Source organism: Octodon degus, unplaced genomic scaffold (assembly GCF_000260255.1).
Source record: "Octodon degus isolate 3935 unplaced genomic scaffold, OctDeg1.0 scaffold00136, whole genome shotgun sequence".
NCBI lineage: Eukaryota > Metazoa > Chordata > Mammalia > Rodentia > Octodontidae > Octodon > Octodon degus.
Window position 1 is genome coordinate 3,289,456 of NW_004524712.1, and position 23,792 is coordinate 3,313,247.

General features: G+C 44.9%; 1 protein-coding gene and 1 non-coding gene across 4 annotated transcripts in view; one reads left to right on the forward strand and one right to left on the reverse strand.

Moving 5' to 3' along the window:
• The window catches only part of Kirrel3 (kirre like nephrin family adhesion molecule 3), a 583,940-nt gene that overhangs the window by 504,552 nt on the left and 55,596 nt on the right, over positions 1-23,792 (reverse strand). The gene's annotated exons all lie outside the window — the stretch shown is intronic.
• On the forward strand, positions 11,417-11,519 carry LOC111812689. The gene has a single exon (XR_002818123.1). It is a non-coding gene; the product is annotated as a small nucleolar RNA U13 (small nucleolar RNA).

A 23,792-nucleotide genomic window follows, 5' to 3' on the forward strand; every position in this document is an offset into this window, starting at 1 on the left:
AACTTGGGACCATGCACTTGCCAGGCAGGTGCTTATGCCACTGAACCGTATCCTTGGCTCCTCCTTTAACTCTGGGTGTTGGGTATCTTACCTCAGCAAAGAGAAAAATAACCAATACGAGTTTGTTTTATTTACTGTCTTAATTTCTTACCTCCAACATCCCCACAACTCACAGCTTTCTAGTATTTCATCTGCTGTTCATACCAAACAACTTTCTTCAAGTCACTTGTGGTCTCATTGATCTAAGTTTCAAGGTCTCTGGCCAGTCCTTGTATCACTAGAATAGGGTTGCTCTCCTTGTCTAGGGTTCCATGACTGCAGATATCATGGTCCCCCTGCCTCCTTCCTTCTTTTTAGGAAGTTTCTTCTCATTTGCCTTGTGGATTTTTTCCCCCATTTCCTCAACTTGGTATTCCCTGAGACTTCCACTGAAATTCCTCTCACATCTGGAAACAGGTTTCTCTCTTGAGTCTAGCTTCATACATTTAATAGTTGCCAAACACCTTTTAAAATTTTAAGCTCTTTAAGCAGCTTTAGGTCAATGTGCCGGAAATGGAATCTATTGGCTTTCCCTCCAAATGTCATCCTTCAGAATTCTAGCATCTTCACTGATTCCTCTGCCCATCTTCCCAAGCCAGAGTATACAGTGTCTTTCCATGGTGTCTCTTTCTTCCCTCAGCCTCTGTGACCAATCAATCATGAGCTCCTTATTCTTACTCTTAAAGATTGCTACCCATTCTATTCTGGCATTGGTCATGGTGGCTTGCCAGAGAGAGATGATAGTATACAGATGTTTTATGGCTGGCAGATCAGGCATCTCCTGATTCCGTTCCTTTCACAGCTTATCTTTCTTAGTTCAAGCTCCTCTCAGCTCCCACTTGGATGCATCTATCCACCTGCTAGCTCTGCCCCTAGTCTCCTTTCTTAGCGAGCCTACTCTCCACAATGTAGAGGAAAAGATGACATTTCAAAATACAAATGAGGTCTTCTAATTTTCCTGCTCACACCTTTCAGATAGGTGGCTTCCACCACCTGTTGTAGTAAGTAACTTATTAAGTACTCAAAAATCATTTGCTTAATAAAACAAGGATTGAGTTCTAAAATATAGAGGATTTACTTACACACACATACAGAGAGAGAGAGAGAGAGAGAGAGAGAGAGAGAGAGAGAGAGAGAGAGTCTAATACCCATTAAGTCTGTGTCATTATTGTGTTTGCTCATTTGTGCTTAGAACACATTTGACTTAGATTGGGCATGGTGGTGCATGCCTGTAATCCCAGAATTTGGGAGGCAGAAATCAGGAGGATCACTGCCAGTCCAATCTGTGTAGTGAGACCCTATAGACTCTGTACTAAATACATTAAAAAAGAACATATTTGACTTTACACACCAAAACCAGCTTCTGTTAGCTTCTTCCTAGAAACCAGCTCTAGAGTAGTATGTATTTAAAGTCAGTGTATTAGTATCTTTTGTTGTTAGGAAAAAAATACTTGATGTTCACAACTTAAAAGAGAAAAGATTTATGTTGGCTTGTGGGTTAAATTCATGGGTGGCCAGTTCCGAGGCAGAAACACCATGGCTGAAGAAGAAGCAGAACAAAGCTGATCATTTTATGACACCCAGGAAGCAGAGATAACGGGAAAATGGCCAGAAAGGAAGGGGCCAGGAACCAGATATAGTCTCTAAGATCTCTAAGTCTCTAAGATGCCCTCAAAACCCACCCAGACACATGCGTTCTTTATGAGCCTGCTAGGCAGGGCTCTTTCAAGCCAATCAAGTTGACCTTAAGATTAACCATTATCAGCAAGAGTGCTGGGCATTTGGGAAGAAGTGTTAAAGATCAGGAACTGCTTTGCTGCATTAAAATCCTTGCCTTTTTAAGCAAATATGGCCTCTTGCATGCTGGCCCTCCCTTCTGTCTTGCTGGACTGTGCTGATTAGCTGAATGCCCGCTGTGTACTCATCCCTTTCCGCCAGAAGCTTTCTCTCATCGCCCAACACCCCGTGGTTATTTTTCTGATGCTCACAGTGAAAGTTGTTATCACATGATTCCCTCCCTGATGGTGTGACTATCCAGGGTCACTGTGGCTCTTTGTGTGCATGTGTACATGCCTGTGTGTCATGTGTGAGTGCACATGCCTATGTATCATGTGTGGAGGAGGCGGAGGAGGAATTGTATAAGAGATATTCCCTAACAGCTGTGCTCTTAGGGAAAAAGAAAAGGAAGCGTACACAGTCTTGTTCTAGAGAGAGGCAGCCTTTCCCATAGCTCCTTCCTCTCCTTGTAGGTCTTGCAAAAATTTGGGGGAATGTACATTTTCTCTGTGTTTCCTCCTGCCCCGCCGCAAGACTGCTGTGACCCTGGCGAGTAATATGCAAGAGTCTTGAAAGGCTAAGAACAGACAGCTCAAGGAATGGATGAGTGTGAGGAGCTGAGAGTGGAGAAGGCAGGAGTGGACGAGGGAGACTGGGGAGGGGTGTTATGGATTAAGCAGAAGAGGCTGTCAGGTTAGAGATGAGCTCAGCATGTGAGCACATGTGAAGGACTGTGAGCTTGCCTGGCTCTGTCCTCTCCTCCTGGGCACTGTGACTTCCTGCTGTCCATGGCTGCCAGTCAGGAAGCTTCGTTGTCCTCTGGCAGTATTCTGGTGACACCTCAGGGACTGCCATAAGGCGAGAGCACTGCACCAGCTCCTGCTGTCTCCTCCCACCCTTCAGCCTTGTTATGGTTTGGATCGAGAATGCCCCCAAAGTCTCCTGAGCTCAAAGGTGGGCTTTTGGAAGGTGACTGGATCATTAGGGTGAAATGCTCATCCATGGCGTGCTCTGTTAACGAGGTTGTCTTGGTTGCTTTCCTCTCATTGCTGCAACAAAATACCCCACACCCAAAATTAGGGAAGGAAAGGCTTATTTAGCTCGCAGCTAGTGGAAGTTTCAGTCCGTATATGGCTGGCTCCAAGGCAGAGTGGCACATGGCAAAGGGCAGTTACTCATGGCAGTGGAAAATAGCAAAGAACAAAGGGAGAAGCTGCGGCTGTGGTGGCTAGCAAACCTCTCTTGTTTTTCTTGTATGCAGATTAGCCACCCCAGGGTGGGTGTAGCACTCACGACCAATATCTCCACACTGAATCAAGAGTTGATCACAAACTCTAAAATCCTTCCCCAATGACTGTGAGGCTTTGGGGAACACCTAGACACAAATCACAATAGAGGCCACAGCTAGATGTCCTGTTGGGAGGGTCCTGCTTAGAAGAGCTGGTTCACTGGGGAATGTGCCTTGGGAGGGTGTGTCTCCTTGCCTCACCAGGGCTCCTCCTGGTTGCCATGGGATGAACAGCTTTCTTTTGTCATGCCTGTCCACTGTGATGTTTCTGCCTTAAAGCTGTTACCCATGGACTGAGTACCCTGAGCCATAAGCCAAACTACACCTCCCGTCCTCTAAATTATGGGTGTCAGGTGCTGTGTCCCAGTGCCAGGAAAGCTGACTAGTATCTGCCTCTTGCACTCCTCGCTGGCCAGAGCTCTGATGGCCACCCCCAGGCTGGCAGACACTCACTTCCCTTCCCTTCTGGTATTACGGCTTTTCAGGCCTGTCTTCTTCCTTCCTCCATCTTTGCAGGCAGAGAGTAGGGCTCTTTACCAGGTTGACACAGCAAACAGACACCCCCGGATGTGAGGCATCCGTATCCTGGTGTTTAACCTGTCCAATGCGTGCAGTAACTTGGTTAAGGGTGGACTCACTCTGGCATTCTTTCCCTGGGGGTCTTTAAATGACCCTAACGCTGCCTAGTGTATGACCATACTGGGACTCTTTGTTCACCTTCTCAAGTGACACTTCATCCCACTGCTCTATTGGTAAATAGAACCTCACAGGATCACTCTGTCCCACACTTATGAGGGAGGTGTGCAGTCACAGCTATGCCGTCCTGCCTCTTCTGTCAGATGGGGAAAGGAAGACCTAGCCCATGAGCTAAAAGAATGAAAGTTAGCACTGAGTGTTCCTAGCACAGAACCCAATGTAGTTGTTGAAACTAGTTAGGTCCAGTAGAATATTCTGTCACATGGTTATCACGGCAGGCCCCTTTCAAGCCACACCAGAACTTCTTCTGTGTTTTCCTTCTCGGGCTTTGCAGAGATAAACACAGCTCTGGAGGACCATGGGAAGAGCTCTTTGAGTAGCTGAGGCAGTGAAGCGACTCTGTGCTTAATTGCTACCTGCATGCCCTCTCTTTGCCTCTGCAGAAGGCCCTGTGCTGTGGCAGCCCTACCCAAATGACCTGCCTCCAGAACTCTGCCTGACAGTGTAAGGGAAGCCACTTGGCCTCGCGCTAGGCAGAGCCGCACATCTCCAAGGCGCACCGCTTCTCCCATCTGTGGTTGGGATGCTGCGCACAGCCAAGCATCATGGAAGCCTCTGCTACTCGGGTGCCTTCTGAATACTAAAGAGAGTGAGGGAGAAAATGAAAGAGAAAGGAAAAAGATGTCTCAGTCAGAAGTTTTTCTAATCGCTATGGATTTTCCCCTGTTTCAGTGGATTTGAGAGAGGGCGTAGGAAAGGAAAGGAGAAAAAAATCAAAAGCGGATTATTACCCTGAGCTGCTCTTCTTTTTCATGCTGAGCCGTGACACTAGTGCTCAGCCTGCACTATCTGCATGCTGAAGGCTGAGGGATGATGCAGACAAAATATTGACGACTAAGCTAAGATTATAGGTTACTTGGATCTTGAAAGGGAATCAATTAAAATGGAGCTTTGCCCTCACCAGGTAAATTAACTTCTGAAAAAATATCTGCCTTCCCTCCAGGGTCTGGAGCTGCAGGTGAGATGGGGTCACCCCAAAGACCCAAGTAAAAAGCTCTCTACTGCATGGCCCTCGTGTGAGCACCCACAGGCACATTCATGTGGACTTACTGCATAGCTTGTACGCAGCAGTGATTCAGTAAGTATTGGTTCTGTGTATGACTGTGTGTGTACACACTCATATATTTATACATACTATCCAGTTGCCTACAGCAACATATTTGTTTCCACTTTGCAATGCTAAGCTTGAGATCTCCCTAATTGCTACAAGAGTCTACCAGGCTTACATTTTCCTTCCTGTCTTTATCATAAGAGATCATAAAATAATTTTTTTTTTTTGGTGCTAGGGATTGAACTCAGGACCCTGTTCTTGCCAGGCAAGCGTTTATTCTACTGAGCTATCTCCCCAGCCCATAAAGTGGTGTTATTTTGATACATGAAAAACTGAAGTATTTCCTTATTTCCTTTACCCAATTCAATCTCCCTTTGGACTACTTTTACAGGAGAAGGTGGACTTGACTTTTGTTACAGCCACCTAGCAACAGGGTAGAAAACATACTTGAATTTAAGGGTCCCCCCATCCTTCTGTTGCCTCCACTTGCTAACCTCCAGCAACACTCAGGTAAGACCACATATACAACATCGCTTGGACATCCCCACGGGGCTCTTTTGTATTCTCAGCATCACAGTGTGATCATTCTTGGATATGCGACCTCTGAAAGAAATTGTCTTCCAAGGAGACTGTCTGTGCAGTGTTTCCAGCCTACAATTCACTCAACATTGCCTCCTTGGGACCTGCAGTTTTAATTAGGTTATGAGGAAGCCTCAGAGCTTTCCTATTTATAAATGGAGAATTTAGGTGAGGAAAAGAATAAAACAACTACTTGTCAAGTGCTCTTGTGCAGGATGGGAGTTCAAAGCTGGTACCTCCCAAAGGAGTTGGAATCTAATAAGCACAACTCAACACAAGGCCCTGTGATGTGACATGTGCTCCTGTCAAGGTATTTTCAACAGGGTCCAGAGAAGGGAGCTTCATCCTGCATAGGGGTATTGGTGACCTTGGGGAGGAACAGGAGTTCACTTAGCATAGAAGTGAGAGAATGAATTCTGGCAAGGTAGAGTCCACGAGCAAGGGTCAAGACAAAGCACCCGTGAAGAATGCCATTGCGAGGCTGACTCACTACATGGGGAGGAATGGTCAGAAACGAGGGTGGCAGGACCTGCCAATAGGCCAGGTTTTGCTGGGCCTTGCAATACTTACAACTTCACCCTTCAGGCAACGGGAAGTCGTTCCTGTCCCAGTGCATAGATTGGGAATGCCATGAAAAGGGTTGAAAGGTGGAAAGACGACCTTTCCAGGTGAAAAACGGATTGTAGAAGAAAGTACTACAGGTGGGTGCTGTCCCTGAGCAAGCTGTGAAGGGTGAGAGAGAAAAAGCAACCGGGGACCCAAGAGGGAGGTGGCAGGAGGAAGAGAGGGAGGCATGGGCCCCTTCAGAATTCAGAAGTATTCCCTACCACATGCTGGGGTGGTGGTGATGGTGGTGGCGAGGTCCAGCCAACACAAGGGCCTCACGTGCATGATGGGCCAGAAGAGGCTGTATTTTAACGGTAATAGGGATAAAGGGAAAGCTGACTTTGGCTTTGCTCTCTTTTATTTATTCATTTTCTTCTTTAAGTGAGAGGAGAAGAAAAGCTGAATTTAGTGTTGAAACAAATGGGTACTTGGTGCTTATGAATTATGTGGATGGTGATATCTAGGTTTCTCTGACCACAGCTAAAGGGGTAAAGACACACGCTGAGCTTGACAGCCATGGCAGGACCATGACTGGTAAAACCATGAGCATGAATGAATGAATGAATGAATGAAGTCAACCTGGAAATAGAGGAAGACAGGGAAACAAGAGAGAGTCGACGCTCTCCAAGAGATACTTTTCTTTTTTTCAATGCCACACCTGTTCCAAGCACCTTGATGCCAGCTACAGATATACCAGATGCCCATGGCTGCTCACAGAGACTTTTGCTTAGGATGGGGCAAGCTCTGTTCCCAGCACATTCCAGATGCCTCCACAGGGCACCCTCTCTGGATGATTCCTGCCTTCCATGGGTACTTTCAATCCAGTCTGCAAGGAGCCTCCAGTCCTATCCCAAAGTAAGCAAGAAGTCTGTGGTCAGCTGGCAAGGTACCACATATATGTGAGCCTGTCTTTTGTTCTATTTGTTTTTTTTAGATTTTTAAAAAATGTATTTAGTACAGAGTCTATAGGGTCTCACTATGTAGACTGGACTCATAGTGATACTCCTTCTTCTTCTTTTTTTTTTTTTTTTTTGGTGGAACCCAGGATTGAACTCAGGCCCTTGAGCTTGCCAGGGAAGCACTTATTCCTCTGAGCCATCTCCCCAGCCCTGTCTTTTGTTCTAGATAAGCAATGTCCCTCTACCCTTAGTAGGTCTCTCCATGTACTGTTCTCCAGCATAAGACTTAATAAGGCCTCTTCCTTACGGTATATTTTTGCTTCCTTGTGTTTTCTATCTGAAGGATATGAGCTGAGGAGGTTCACTAGGGGAGGTAACAGCAGAGCCCACTGGCACCAACAGCAGCCAGCATTCAGGGGTGAAAACCCTCAAGGTATCTACCAGCCAAAAATCATGGAGAGCAACAGAGTTGCATCTGCGATTGCCAGAAGTCACCTTAAGTGTTGGTAGTTCCTGGCATTCAAAGTGGGGGGCCCTTCACACTAAAGGAGCTCCTTAACACTTTGCCTATTTATCATTTCCACCGGAAGTGAGCAAAATTACCCTCAGCAACAAAGGAAGAGACACAGGGAGGGAGGCAGCGAAGTCAAGGTGAGATGTACACAACCTCTCAGGAGCTTCTAAGAATGTGGACACAGAGCTGGGTTTAGAGAGCGGGCAGTGTTCAAGGCCAGCTGATTGGCATTGGTAAACAAGGCAGTCAGACAGAATAGGAAAGCAGAAGAGAAAAAATAATCTCACGTGGCGGAAGAGAAGAGAGTTTGAAGGAGGGCAGGGTCACCAATTCCAGGAAAGAACATGAAGTAGCCAGAGTGAGAGCTGAAGCCCAGCTTCCCTACTGCAGCCTCAAATGCCCATCATGGGCTGATGGATAATCCAGGGAGGAAGGTGGGCGCATGCGCGGTGAGGGTGTGCCCAGGAAGCAAGACAGAGTCCAGGCGAGAGGAAGCGCTTCCGTGTGGAGAACAAAGGCAGTCAGTTCCACACATCACATCATCTAGTGATGCGGTGAATGGAGCATTTCCACATTGTTCAAGAAGATGCACAGCAAAAACAGGACAGGGTGCTAGCAAATAAAAATGAGACGACAACCAGAAAAAAGAAAGTCAAATGACTCTGAACAAAGCCAAACAAAGCGTCTTCGAGCCTGAGCTGCACATGACCCAGATTCGCGGCCCAGAGACCCAGTGCTCCACCGCGGAAGGAGGCTGCCACAGTGAGTTAACCAGACCTAGAAACCAAAACACCAGCCTGCCTGGAGTCCCCGTGGGCACGAGCGCTCCTGGAGAAGCTATTCATGGCTTCCAATTCCCCCTCATCAGGCTGCACATTTGCCTGAGCGCAATTCCATGCTAAACATAACTCAGCCCAGAAAAATGGCCCTCTGTGCTTTCTCTTCCCCGTTGAATCCTAGCCCGGCTTGAGTAACGCCACCATGTGACACACACAAAGCCGAGCGATGAGAGCCCGTAACTGCATCAGAGAGCCGCGCGGAAGCAGCCCAGCCCCCACCTCACCAACTCCTAACTACACTTGAGGGAAGAGGAAGGAGGGGCATGTAATTTGTTCATTTCTTACATTTTATGGAACACTTCACTTTGCTTTCAGCATAATTATTGTTGTACTTTTTGCTGTTTCCCATTTGCCATGTTTAGGAAAAAAAAAAACCCCTCCACTCTCCCTGCTCACTTTTCTTAATGCATTAAAATTAATAACTCGTAACAGTGACCTAATTTGCTTTGAGTACTGTAACTCAGGGTTTTTTGTTTAGTTTTGTGTTGTTTTTTCCCTCTCTCCCAGATCTGCGAAACCCTTGACATGTTACTGTGGCAACAAGCAAGTGGGTAAGTCCATGAATGAACCCCATTGTGCTCTCCAGAGCCCCCTCTTCCATCATTCTTTGTAGAGTCTGGATCACGCCCTAGCCTGGTGAGCTATTCAGAGGAGTGGGGCTGCTATTACTGGCCTCCGAGTCCATGCTCGATGCCCCTCCCCACCCTGCCCCACTGGAGACTTTGCTGCTGGCCCTCCCTTAAATTTCTTAAGCTGCCCAAGGCTGTATGGCCCAGCTGTTCCTCTTCCATTCCCAAGATCCTCCAATGGTAGAAGGTCCCTCCATTTTGCGGGCTTCCTTACCATGACCCTTGGAATTCAGGCCAAGCAAGCCCACGACAGAGCAGGGTGGATCACTGGAGTCTCTGTGTCCCGAGCTACTGTCTCATGCCTTCCAGTGGCCTTCCTTGTTGTGCCTTGCTCTCCTTAACCCACTTTATTCTACTGCAGTTGGAGGGCTCTTACTACATGGTGTATATGGCCGTGTCACTCCCTGCATTGTAACCCTCAGAGCATCTGCTTGCTGTCAGGAGTGTGTCCCAAATTCTTCCCACAGTTTCCATTGCTCCTCTCAGTCTACAGACAGGACACTACCTGACCTCATTGTCGTTGGCTGCCTCTGCACAAGCTCTTACTCAGCCATCTGAACAATCAGGAGAGGCCAGACTACACTATGGATGTTTCCTTCCAGGCTTGGCTCCTTTTGTTGCCTCTGCCTGAATGTCCCCACCTGTCTCCCACTCTCTCCTGGACCCTCCCTCCTCCCCCTTCCTTCTTGTCAATCATGTCATAGGTATTTACAGTTGTTTATGTTCACAAAAGACTTTGCTATCTGCTAGCATCATACAGTTTCATGAAATCCTAACTTGGGGAAATATTAATGAAGATTTTTTAATAGCTCCCTACATCAACACTCTGTGATCCTAAAGCATGAGGCTGTTTTATGTCCAAACCTAGTTTCTAGCACCAAGGGTAAGAATGACTATCCTGAGGAAAACTATTGTTTAAACAATTCACCCACAGAACCTGGGCAGTCAGATACCCTAGGAAAGATCGCCCCCCAGGTCCCAGGGGTAGCAATGAGGGGAGAAAGTGGATTAAGTGGCCCTTTCCAGCAAAGGGGAAACAAGCTGACAAATGATGTGGAGAGCCGGGCACGTTCGTACCTGGGAGCACCGTGAGGCCTGGGGCATTCTCACTTGCATGGCAGCTGACGGACCTGTGCAGTTACACCAAGCACAGGGCAGGGGTTTTATTTCCACAGCTACCTGGAGAAGGGAATACATCATCGCCCTCAGCAGACAGCAAGAAAAGAAGAGAAAGAATAAGAATGTATCAAGGAGGCTCGGTATTGATTTTAAAATCCTAGCTGACATGAAAATAATTTGAGCCCATTTCCATTTTGCAGCTGAAGGTGGTTGTATTCTCTACCTCGGCCTGACCCCCAGAGCACAGTTTGTTAAGATTCCCCCCAGCTGACATTCTAATCCTCATTTTCAAACTGCCACATGCCTGTGTTTCTCCAACAAGCAAGGGCACGTGGGTGAGAGGTACTGTGTGGCTTCCTGGGTCTCATATGAGAGGCAGTCAAGCAAGCCATCTTGGGGGCCCCTATTTCAAGGCTGATTTAGAATGATGCATGTGCAGTCCCTGCCTCACCACGCACTGCAGTGCCTGCCAACCTGCCTGTCCAGCTCACGCAGAGGAGCTAAGACTTGCTCCGTTCAACCTAACAACTGTCAGGCTCCCGTCTTGGATGGTCCCTGCTGTCGCTGTCCCAGCAGGGGATTCCCCCAGGAGCTGTGTGTCTACTCTGAGTTTCTTCTCCATGCATGACCAGAATCCTAAATAAGGCCAAAAGCCCTATGTATTTAATTTACTTGTAAGTGAACAACTTCTATGTGTTAGGAAAAATAAACTCAAACTATAAATTTGTAATTACTTGAGATTTCACCTTCTAGCCACACTTTTCTTCCTGTGGAGTTATTAAAACCCACACAATATGGTCTAATAATTTATTAATAGTCAACATAAACAGATAATAGCTCACATAGCCATAATAGCCTTTACATGTTAAATAATGAGAAATTATTCAAAAGAATCTCCTCAGGAGAGGAAGAGGTATGGTTTTTAGAGTCTGGTATCGCTGCTGTGGGACCCCCTGTATGGGGGTCTCATACAGGGCCTTCTTGGAATCTGTTGGCAACCTGTGTCACTGTTACCAATTCTTATTTGGAAAGGGTAGGACAGCCACTCTCTGCCAAAGAGAGGAGGCCTGCCAGTTAGTGAGAAGGGAACAAGCCATTTCTTCACAGAGATAAAAGAAAAATGTATGAGGCAGTCCAATGTTTTGGAAAGGGATTAAAAAATAAAACATTTTCTGTCTCATCATCGATGTCCCTGCCACCATTCTTAAGCATGTCCTTCTCATAGCCGTTCCTTCACTGTTCCATCACCACACCTGAGCATGTCTTTCTCTTTTTTTAAATTAATTTTATTGAGAAACAAATAGCAATGAGACAGTTTCAAAACAATTTGATTCATGAGCGTGATGATTGGGTATTCATGCCTTATGCATGAGATGTGCCTCCCTCAAGCCTTGTTACGACGTGGGCACATTATCCGTCTGATGTAAAAAGAAAAGAAAAGAAAAAGAAAAATAAAGAATAAAAAAACCGTGTCAGTAGGACAGTTGCAATAATTAATACATTGCATATTGTTGTCTTCATAGTGGTTATTCATAGTACAAGATGCAGTCATGATATCCTGTCCAAACACTATTAGTACAAATCTTTTTCTCATTGAATTAAGAGAAAGTACCTGTATGTCTATCCTAACTGTCTTGTATATACAGATACAAAAAAATGGTCCTTCATTTGTATCCCCTTTTTTGTTTAGTTTTGTCAGAGATGGACATTCCAATACCATTTAAATATTGTACGTATGTGAATTCAGCAAAATATTCCAATATAGTCCAGTAGTCCATAATAATAGTGGATTATCCGCAGGGCTGGCAATGTCAGAAGTTGTTGACTTGAGCCTTTTATAGCTTAGCATATTAATATGGCTTTACTTTTTATACTTCATTTTTATAATTTTCTGCTGGATGGTTAAGATCAAGATAAAGCAAGACCTATATAACAAGAAATGTAACTTTTGTATCTGCCAAGGTCAGTCAAATCCCCTCAGGATTTGCCCTGAAACCCTGTACTGCAGTTTGTAGATCCTTTGTCAGTGTCAGCCATGTGGATGAGTCATGGCCATTGCTTGGCCAACTCTTGTAGCAGTTCCCTTCCCTTAGCTCCTTGGAAATGAGTAAGCAAGGCTAAACGCCTTGTAGCATGGTGGAGTCTTCCTGATGCCGTCCCCCCATGTCTCAGTCACTCTTCTCTCATTGTTGGGACAATGACAGCCAAAATGAAGGGAGGAAAGGTTTATTTAGCTCACAGTCAGTGGAAGTTTCAGTCCACCCTAAGGCAGCTCCAAAGCAGAGCAGCACATAGCAGAGGGCAGCAGTTCATGGCAGTGGCAAAGAGCAGAGAGTGAGGGCGTGGCAGCAGCTCAGGCAGCTCGCTAGCCTCTGTCCCCTCCTTACATTGTAATACAAATTGCCTGCTCCAGGGAGGGTGCATTGTCCACACCCACAATAATCACAAACTCCAGAAGCCACCCCATGACTTCATGAGGCTTTGGGGGGGAGGACAACTAGACACAAACCACAACACCACAGCAGCCCCGTTGTGAAAACCCTACTTCCCTCTAGTCATCACGCTGGCTGCACTGGGGAGCCCCACTCTGCACTCTTATTTTTTTAATCAGAGAGAGAGAGAGAGAGAGAGAGAGAGAGAGAGAGAGAGAGAGAAACAATGATACAGAATTTCAAAACAAGATAATAGATTAACAATGGTTAGCATATTACATGTTGTGATCTTCAAATTAGTTGCTCAAATTACGAGAAACAGGCATGTGCAATTGGTCAGGCTATAAGCACAAACTGTTTCTACAGTGTACTAAGGAAGTCCGGAGGATAACTATCTTATCTATATTATGTGCATATCTATTTTCTTTTCCCTTCCACTCATCGCAGTTCTTTCTTTGTGAGAAATTTCTTAACCTTTCACAAAAAGTATTTTATAAAATTTCAAATTCTGTAGCAGATGCTTGGCAACCAAATTTGGAGGAAGACAGAGGGAAAATTGTATTTTTACATGTTTCTATCTGTATAAAATTCCAAGGAAGCTACCAAAATACTACCAAAACTACTAATACTAGTTCAGTGAGGTCTCAAAATATAAAATAAACATGCAAAAACTGATCTTTATCTCTATATACAGACAAAAATCCAAGAGAAAAGAAATCATTTCATTTTTAATAGTATAAAAATGGCAAAATACTTGGAATAAATTTAACAGAAGTGAAAAATTTATACACATTCCACTATAATGTCATTGTTGGGAGAAATTAAGTTCTAAATAAATATGGAAACATCACATTGTAAATGGTTAGGAAAAGTGAAAAATTTTAAGATGGCAACTTTTTGCAAATTATCTTTGGATTAAACAAGTTACAACAAAATCTCAATGAGTTTCATTCTATTTTTTAGAAAGTAGCAATCCAATCTTAATAGTAATATAGAAATGTAAAGGAACCAGAATGGTCAAAAAAGGGGGGAAAAAAAGAGCCGGCCAGATAGCTCAGGAGACTAAAGCACCTGCTTAGGCAGATGCAGGGACCGGGGTGTGATCCCTGGCAGGCTGTGGTGGCCCCACCCCCGGGGTGTGCTGAGCAGGTGATTGAGACTGGGCTTGGTGGTGTGCCTGTAATCCGGGGTGTGCTGAGCAGGTGATTGAGACTGGGCTTGGTGGTGTGCCTGTAATCCCAGTGCTTGGGAGGCTGAAAAATAGGAAGAATTACTAGGAATCCAATCTGTCTAGTGAGACCCTGTAGACCCTGTACTAAATACATTTTTAAAAAAAGGAAAGGAGAAAAAGAAGGACTTACATTTACAAGCTTTAAAACATTTGGTGGAGCTACAGTAATCCACAGTGTGGCATTGGTGAGGAAGATATATCGGTCAATGGAATAAACTAGAGAACTCAGAAATAAACTAGTGTTTATGTCAACTGATTTTTTTTTAAAGAGTGCTGAGGTGATTTGAGGGGAGTTCAAGAAATAATGCTGAAACAACTAGACATTCCCATGGGTAGATATGGATTTAGACTCTGCTCCCATGGGTAACTGTAAATTAACTAAAAATTGACGTTGATATAAACGAAAGAACTAAAGCTATAAAACTTTTAGAAGAAAACAGTAGAAAACCACAGTGAATTTGATTTTTTTAATCCATACCAAAAATACAAGCTAGGGATGGACAAACAGCTCAGCAGATTAAAGCGCCTGCAAGCAGGCACAGTGGCTGGGGTTTGATCCCTTGGCCTGCTGTGCCGGCCCCCACCCTGGGGCACACTGAGATGGCAATTGAGACTGGACATGGTGGCACGTGCCTATAATCCCAGCACTTGGGAGGCTGTAAACAGGAGAATCACTATGAGTCTGATCTAGGAGTAAGACCCTGAATACCCTATAGACCCTTCCCTAAAATACAGGGGAAAAAAGTACAAGTTATAAGAAAACATATTAAGAATTTGGACTTCACCAAAATTAAAAATCTTTTGCCCTTAAAAAGACACTATTAAGAAAATGAAGACAATCCACAAGCTGGGAGATCATTAAATTATATAGTCAATGAATGACTTGCAGCCAGAGTTTTTAAAAGACATTTTCAAATCAATAAGAAAGCAAACAACCCAGCTTATAAATGAACAAAAGTCAAGAAAATAAGAAGAGGAGTCAGCCTGGGAGAAAATATTTGCAAAAGTCATGTCTGATAGACGATTATTAACCAAAATATTCAAAGAACTTTTAACAGTAAGGACAGAAACAATTCACTTAGGAAATGGATAATGCCTGGGAAAACACCTTGTCTTTTTTTTTTTTTTTTTTTTTCTTAACTAGGGATTGAACTCAGGCCCTTGCGCTTGCCAGGGAAGCACTTATTCCACTGAGCCATCTCCCTGGCTCCAACACCTTGTCTTAATAGCTCACCAAAGAAGATGAAGAGATGCAGAGAAGCATATGAAAGATGCTTACTATCCTACGTCTACAAAGAATTTAAAATTAAGCAAGATGCCATAGTGCATTTATTCAAATGGCCAAAGTCTTAGACACTGACACCAGCAAATGCTGGCAGGAAGTGGAATGACAAGACTCCGCCCTCCACTGGGGAAATGTACGGTGGCCCAGTCACTTGGAATACATTTTGGCTGTTTCTTACAAAACCAAACATATTCTTACTACAAGCTCAAGCAATTATGCTCTTTGGCATGTACCCAAATGAGTAAAAAAAAATATGGCTGCACAAAAACTTACACATGGATGTTTTAGAGCCACTTTATTCATAATTGCCAAAACTTGGAAGCAAAAAAGTTGTCTTTCAGTAGGTGAATGGATAAGCCACGGTATAGCCACAGAATGGAGTATTATTCAGTGCCAAAAAGAAATGAGCAGGCAAACCATAAACAGAACATGAATTGAATTTAAATGCATAGCAGTGAGTGCAGGAAGCCAACTTCAAAGGGATGGATATCATGTGCTCCCAACTATATGGCATTCTAGGAAAGGCAGAATTATGGGACCAAAAAGCCACCGAGTGGCTGCTAGCAGTTAGGAGGGCGGGAAAGATGAATAAGCAAAGAACAAGGAATTTTTTGTTTTAAATGTATTTGGTACAGGGTCTCACTACGCAGATTGGCTTCAGTGATTCTTCTGTTTTCAGCCTCCACAGGGTTGGGATTACAGGTGTGCGTCACCATTCCTGGTCTCCATGGCTGGCTCAGTGTGCCCAAGGGCAGGGCTGGTGCCACATGTGGTGTTGGGGATTGAACCCTGGGCCCTGTGCTTGCCTACATAGGCACTTAGTCAGCTGAGCTATCTTACCAGCCCACCGAATTTATAAGGCAATGAACTGGTCTATATAATACTATGACAGTGGATATTTGTCATTATACATTTTTTTATATCCATAGAGTGTACAACACCCATAGCCACAAAGCAAACTAGAGACTCAGGGTGGTGGTGCTCCAAAGATTCATCAAGGATAACAGGTGGCGGGGAAGCTGTGGCTTATTCAGGTACCACGTAGCTGGGAACTCTGTACTTCCTGCTTGATTTTGCTATATCTTTATAGTTGCTTTAAAAATAAAATCTACTCGAAAATAGTCAAATACCTTGAAAAGACAGTTCACCAAAGAAGATATGCAAAGAGCTAATAAACACACAGAAAAACATCCAGTGCCTTTAATCATTTGGAAAATTGAATTAATAGCAAAATGAATAACCACTTCATACCCAATAGAATGGTCATAATGAAAAAGACAAATATTGGGCGAGATAGCTCAGCAGACTAAGTGCCTGCTTAGGCAAGCACAGGGACCGCGTTCAATCCCTGGTACCTCATGGTATGCAGGCCCTGTCCGGGGATGCTGAGCCGGCCATCCAGACTGGGCGTAGTGGCACATGCCTGCAATCCCAGCACTGAGGAGGCTGAAAACAGGAGGATCACTACAAGTCTGAGCTCTGTAGTGAGATCCTGTACCAAATACATAATAAAAAATAGACAAATATTAACAGATGTTGGCAAGGAAGTGAAATAATTGTAGCTCGCATACATTGTTGGTGGAAAAGTAGAACGTTGCACTTGCTTTAGATGACTGACAAGTTCTTAAAATGTTAAATATAAATTCACCACAGGAGCCAGCAAATCTGCTTCTAGAGACCTACCGAACAGAAATTAAAGTACATCCTCAAAGTTCACAGTAGCGCTATTCATCCTAGTTACCAAATGAAAAAAGCCTAAATATTCATCAACTGGTGAACTGATGAACAAAATTGTGGTATATTTGCAAAATGGAATACTACCCTGCAATCAAAAATAACACATTACTGCTGAATGCTACAATATGGATGAGCCTTCAAAGCAAGCTAACTGCAAGAGGCCAGACACAGAAGGGCACACGACACAAAATTCCTTCAAGGTGAAACGTCTAGAAAAGAAACCTACAAAGAGAAGGAGAACTGCTGTTGTCTGCTGGAAGGAAGAATGGGGATGGCCTGGAAAGGAGCCCAATGGATCTCTGAGGGGAGGTGGAATTGTTCTAAAACTAGATGACATGGGTGGTTGCATCACTGTGTAAATTTTCTAAGATCCATTCATTTGTAAACCTAAAACAGAGTTTTAGGGTATGCAAGTTATGCCTCAACAAAGCTACTAGAAGGTAACAGGTGCTTATTAACAACATCAGGAGACTACAAGGGTGGGGAGGGCACGCATTAGGGATACTACCTATTATTAGTTTAACATAATCCTATTACTAGGGAGTGGGTCTTCCAGGAATATCTCCTGCTCTTCCTAGGAATCTGCCATACTTATCCAGGATGTAGCCTCACACTTATGTCAAGCAGAGACAATTGAATCCACCAAGTCCAATCCAAGCATCATCTCACTAGCGGAATGAAACAGGATTACCTCCAGCTTAGCTAAAAAGAGGATATGGCCTGTCAGCTGGGACTAAAGCAGCCATCACCTTGCAAACGCCTTCCATTTATCTCAGTGTGGGTTAAAAGCCCTGAACAATATAGTCATCACTTACCACTTGACTGGCCTCTCCTTCCGACAAGGACTTGGTAAGGATAACAACTTAGTTTTGCAGTGCACTTACAAAGTGTGTTAACATATGCTAGCTGGCCTATTCTTAGAACAGTTCCACTTGTAGAAGCCGCAGACACTGTTGGCTGACAAGCTCTGTGTCACCCCAGTTCTGGTCAATAAGATGTGAGCATGCATTGGCAGGAAGGGCTTAGGAAAGCGTTTGCTTTTCTGATAGGAAGAAGCAGGTATTCTACCCCTTCCTTTTTTCCTTCTCCACACCCAAAATAAGAGCAATGCCTGACAAGAACAGCAGTCACACTGGGACAACAAGAAAAAGCCAAGGGAGCCCCAGAGAGTCACAGACTTGCTGCTCCCCACCAGTGATAGAGCTGAACGGTCGCTACAGCAGCTCCCTGGAAGCGTGGAAGGAGGCTGAGGCATCCCTGTTGGTCTAAACCATCACAGCTTGGTTTTTCAGTATAGGGTTGCAACCTACACCTAACCGCAAGGCAGATTACTCATACTTCACAGATGTAAACCTGAAATCTCTGGACGCCTATGCAATCCATCTGAGGTCAAACTAGCAGTAAGAAGAAGAGCGAGGACTTGGGCCCAGGTTTGTGCATCTAATGCAGTAACAGCAGGAGCAGCAGCAGGAGCAGCAGCAGCAGCAGCAGCAGCAGCAGCAGCAGCAGCAGCAGCAGCAGCAGCAAAAGCCCCCTGCTGAGCTCCGAGTGGGTGTGAGACTCTGGCCACATAGGCATTTGACCTTTTTAAAGATTAGCACATGCTAGTAATATAGAATAGTGATGTTTGTTTGGGGGAATTGGTACATGCACATTTTAATCCTCTTCCTCATGTCTCCTTTATTTTATTTATATTTAGGTTTCTTATATAAATGAAAATGTGATATTTAATTTTCAGAGCCTGGTCTATTTTACTGAACATGTTCTTCAGTTCTACTCATTTTTTTTTCTCCAAAGGACATGATTTTATTCTTCTTTATGGCCAAATAATACTCCATGTTCTTAAATTCTTACAACCCTGCAGGCAAGGTTGTATAGTTCCTGTTTTATAGATGAGCATGTGGAGGCTAAGACAGGTCAAGTACATCATTGCTCAAGGTCTTGCTGAGTGGCAGGGCCAGCGTCCTACATTGACCTTTTGTGTACTGTGAGAGATGAAATGCTCTTCTATGTCTTTACAACAACATACTTGTAAATGGATCTGGATGATCATTAGTGGGATTCCCATTAGGTAAACAAACTCACAATGCTTGCAGTTGCCACACTTTACACTGGAACAGAAAGAGCACCCCTGGTAATGGCGGTTTTTTTCACTGTTCATAAGCATTTTTGTACCTTCCACTTCCTCCAGAAAGTTCACATGGATGACAGGATATAGAAGACCTGAGGGAGTTTTCTTTTTTTCTTGTTCTTTTTATGTATTTATTATAGCGTCTACAGGGTCTCACTACACAGATCAGACTTGTAGTAATGCTCTTGTTTTCAGCCTCCCAAGTACTGGGATTACAGGCATGTGCCACCATACCCAGTCTCAATTGCTGTCTCAGTGCACCCCAGGCAAGGTATGCTGGGGCTGGCATGGCACGCTGGGAATCAAACCCTGGTCCCTGTATCTACCTAAGCAGGTGCTTTCATTTGCTGAGTTTTCTGGCCAGCCCTTTGGGGGTGCTTTCTACTAGAGATGAGTGTGCTTCTTTTAAGAGAGATGGTTAAAAGTTAAAAGCCTGTGGAGCTGGCTGTGTAGCTCAGTGGAGGAGTGCTTGCCTGGCATGCTCAAGAGCTTGGATTACACCCCCAGCAGTAATGGATAAATAAAATACAGCATTTTTCAGCAGCATCAAGCCTATGGACAGCTCTGTGTGACCCAGAACAAGCAAGAGGCAGAGGGTAAAGGCCAGTCTACCTGGTCAGGGCAGCCCAGGCTTCCGTGTGGGAGGGCTTCAGCATGCAGCAGTGGTGGCTGTCACTGCTAAGCCACTGCCAGGAAGGGCACTCGCTGGATGTGTGAGCTGTCCTGGGGGTCTATGCCTGTTGAGTTGGACCCAGAAGAAGATGGCAGAAAACTGTGCAGAGGGATTTGGAGGTGTTAATTGCAAACTGCTGTTTCTCCTCAAGAAGTCGCCCCTGCCCCCTTCTGAAACGGGAAGCCCCATCACTCATCTCCACCCAGCCCATATGAATTGTTCAACCTTTAAAAGCTTAATTTGTTTTTCTTCCTGGGTTCCCTGCCCAACCTCCCCATCCTGCCTGAATAATTGATCTACTTTAGCAAGAGGCATCCAGAATTGATGAAAGAGACTTGTCAAAAGATTACAGATTTCTGAGCCAAGGAAATGACAAGCCTCACACTCTCAGCAAGGGCTCTGGGTGGTGGCACCTGCTGATGGGTAAGCATACTTTGCAGGGTCCAGGGTGCAGGGCCTCTCCTGACTACCCCAGCCTGGAGGCAGGCTCCTCAGGCAGGCTGCAAGCATGTTTCTCATCTGGGGGATTAGGCAAAATGAGAGTCAGACTTGGAAGGCCATGCTGGTGCTGCGATGAACAACATGTCCTCTGTCCCCTCAGATGCTGATGTTTCGGACCAAGCTTGCCTTCATTCCTCCTGGATGGTGCTGTTTCCCTATACTGGATTGGTTCAGCATTTTAACCTTCCAAGAAATAGATTTCAGCAAGTCTTATATCCATAAAAGTAACAAATCATCCTGTTACATTAACCTGTTATGTCCCTCAGAGGCATGTCTCCTTCGCCAGAGTCACCAATGGCAACTTGCATGAGCCACAAGATCCTACCAGGGCCTAGGGCGAAGCATTGCAAGAAGCTCAGTAGAAAGAAAAATCTGATTAGCCTCTTGGGAGCTCCACTTCCTCTGACTTCTCCTCACCTCCTCCACCCTCATCTGCCGACCTCTGGCCTCGTCAAGCTTGAAGCTTTTCCCATAGCCTACCTCCAGAGGTAGAATTAGACTCTTCAAACCTACTGAACAAATCACCAATTGTTCATGCCCCACAACAAGAGGCAGCATGGACCACAGGCAGGTCAGGGTGCCTCAGCATGGCTCCACACAGCCTTCTGCAGAGGAGTGTTGGAACAAACCAGTGTTCTCCCATCAAAAGGCTCATAACTCATTTAACATTTGAGGGCATATACTGCTAAAATCCTTTCTCTGAGATTAGAAAAACAATAGTTGTTTCTTTTTTCTTTTTATTTCAGCAGGGTTCCAGATAATAAAAAGATTTATAATTAAGCCAGTAGATTTACTTTTGCTATGCCGCCCTAGATTATGAAAAAGTATAATTATATGCAATTAAAAAATGAACAGTATTTCTTACCCGAGTGAAGCTTTAAAAGTCATTATGAATCCATTAGCTCAGCAGACCTTACAAATGGCCTTCACTCCTCTGGACTTCATTTAAATTTACAACAGAGAGAAGTAACTTTTCTGTATTCCTCCGGGGTGTGTGTGTGTGTGTGTGTGTGTGTGTGTGTGTGTGTGTAATGTCCATGCACGTGCATCTGTAGTCTCCTCTGCTACACCAGAAAGTGACCAAATACTCATTTTAAATTCTAAGGTCATCTTGTGCATACTGAACTTGTCCTGTTCATCCCATCCATGTGGCTCATCTTGGTTCACTTGGGGACCCTCGTGTCAAACTGAAAGAGGACCTCACAGTTTTCCTGACTCAGCCGTCCCGAGGCCTCTGCTCCTGTAGGTGGTACTTGTCCTTCAGGGCCATCAGCATCATGCGAGGTGTGCTGCTCAGGATGCCCCATCAGTGCTGTGCTCCTGTGTGAGCCTTTTCTGCAGTCCATCAGCTTGAATGACCCCAGGGCATTCATGCATGGCTGGGGTGCCGTGGGACTGGCTTTAGCTATTATTAGTAGGCTCACTTATTCAGGTAATTACCTAAATTGATGGAAGTGTGATCTGTTGAGTACCAGGGACAATGCATACAGAAGGCCAGAGATAGATAATTCAGACAACACTCATGATTCTATTTCCATTGAGCTTTCTTGTATGACAGGAAGTAGTAATTACTGAGATTTCCATCTGCATGGAAATAATGGGTTGTGTATGTATGTCCATTTTCTCTTGTCCCTTGATGTTGGAATCATCCTCAGTATCATTTTTGGCAATGATTCAGAGGTCAAAGAAGAAAAGCAAAGCAAAAGCATCTCCATCTTTCATTCATCTGTCCAAGGTTGCCACGAGTGACAGTAGCGCTTTCAGAAGTGGCTTCAATCTGGCCAATAATCAGAACCACCTGGGAAGGGGTTAAAAACATGCAAGTGAATCCTAACCCCAACTTACTGATCACAAATTCTGAGAATGGAGCTAAGAATCTGCACTGAAAAATGCCACCTTAGGTAAGAGATCTCTTAAGGATCCAGCCTAGCCGAGGGCACAATGATGCCAGGACAAGGGGCACTGGTGGGTGAGTGGGAAAGGCCCCTGCACTGGGTCATTTTCCGACTCTCTCCTTTTCATCTTTTCTCAGACTTCAGGTACAAGCCTCAACCATGAAGCCTCAGCTTCACAGGAAGACAGCACGATACTCCAACCCTTGCCATCTTGCCAGAGCAGGCTGGGGAGAGGTAGCTGCCCCGGAGGCATGTGACGCACCTAGGGAAGGACAGAGGGCTCCTGTATCAATCTCCATAACTACAGGCACAATTGCTCAGGGGATCCGAACCTTCCCTCTTGGTTATTTCCAGAAAACATTAGCTCTGTCATATGCTTAACCCATGAGAATTCATCAACAAGTTCCCTAACAATCAAAATACTGCGATGCTCCAAACTGAAAGACAGGGAGGCAAGGAGTGTTCCAGGGGTGAAAGGCCAAAGAACTAGAATTTAGAAGAAACAGACACACATACTTGAGATTTCCTAGTGGCAGCCTTGTAGAAGGAACTGGGTTTTGATTTTAGCTTTTTCTATGTGGGTTGAGTCTAATGACATCTAAATATTTTTCCAGCTCAAATACTCTGGGACATAGCATATTCCAGTGGAGTCTTGCAACTGGTGTCTCAAAGGCTTATACAAGTGCATCTCTAAAGAGCTATATGACTATGACCAAGTTATTCATTTCTGAGCCTTAGTTTTCTTTCTTTAGTAAAACTGGAGCAACAGCATTCTCAGCCAGACAGTGACTAAAGATTAAATGATAAATGCATCATAAACTCCCAACACTGTCCAATCCCTGAGAACATTTTATTTATTTATTTATTTATGTTGGCAGAACTGGGGATTGAACTCAGGCCTCTGTGCTTGCAAAGCACGTGCTTATTCTACTGAGCTATCTTCCCGGCACCCCCCCCCCCGCCGCGTACATTTGACAAGGTGTCACATAATTATCGTCAGCATCATGCCCTCCAGTGTCCAACGGGCCCAGGCACAATGGTCACTGTATAATCGTGGCAAGGCAGCAAAGTGTCTTCAGTGGCTGCACGACAGAGGATCAGGGTGTCACCTGACCCTAGACTCCGAGAACCAGAGCAGACACATTCTGTGGAAGCCCCTGCCCACGGCTAGGCCCAGGCACTACTCATTCTCCCAGCTACAGTGGGTCACTCAAGCACCACCAAAGGATGCCATGTGGGATGGAGACTTGTATTCTCCCTGTGAGCTGTGCAGTGTGTGATGAATGAATTATCAAGGGTAACGCAATCTCAGGTCTCTACACACTGTTCTCTCATGCTCACACTACACAGTCTCTCCACAAACATACACTTCCTTGGAGGGCTCTGCCTTGCATTCCAGGGCTTATAGGGCTTCAGCCTGCTGCCCTCTATGCAACCTTATAGTCCCTTCTCTCTGAGCATCTCTCTCTGAACATCTCAAAGCCAAGTCTGTAAACTTCTTTCACTACAAAGCTCTGGTCATTAATATGCAGGTAGTAAAATAAGGCAGGCACTCTGATTTGTCATATTAAGTCAGCTGTATTGCTATAAAAGGGAACATTGAAGGTTGTTTTTTTCAAGATATTCCCTCAAATAGCACCTACTGCAGAGGAAGTCTCTGGGAACAAGCCTCTGCTTCAGCACTCTCAGTGGCCCAGGTCTTGTGCTGCTGCTGGGCCTTTCTCTTTGGGATCTTGGAAGTGGTCTCTGTGCATCTGTTCTGGGGAGGAGTGAGGAAGAGTCAATGGAGTGCCTCACTCCTGGGCTGCTCAC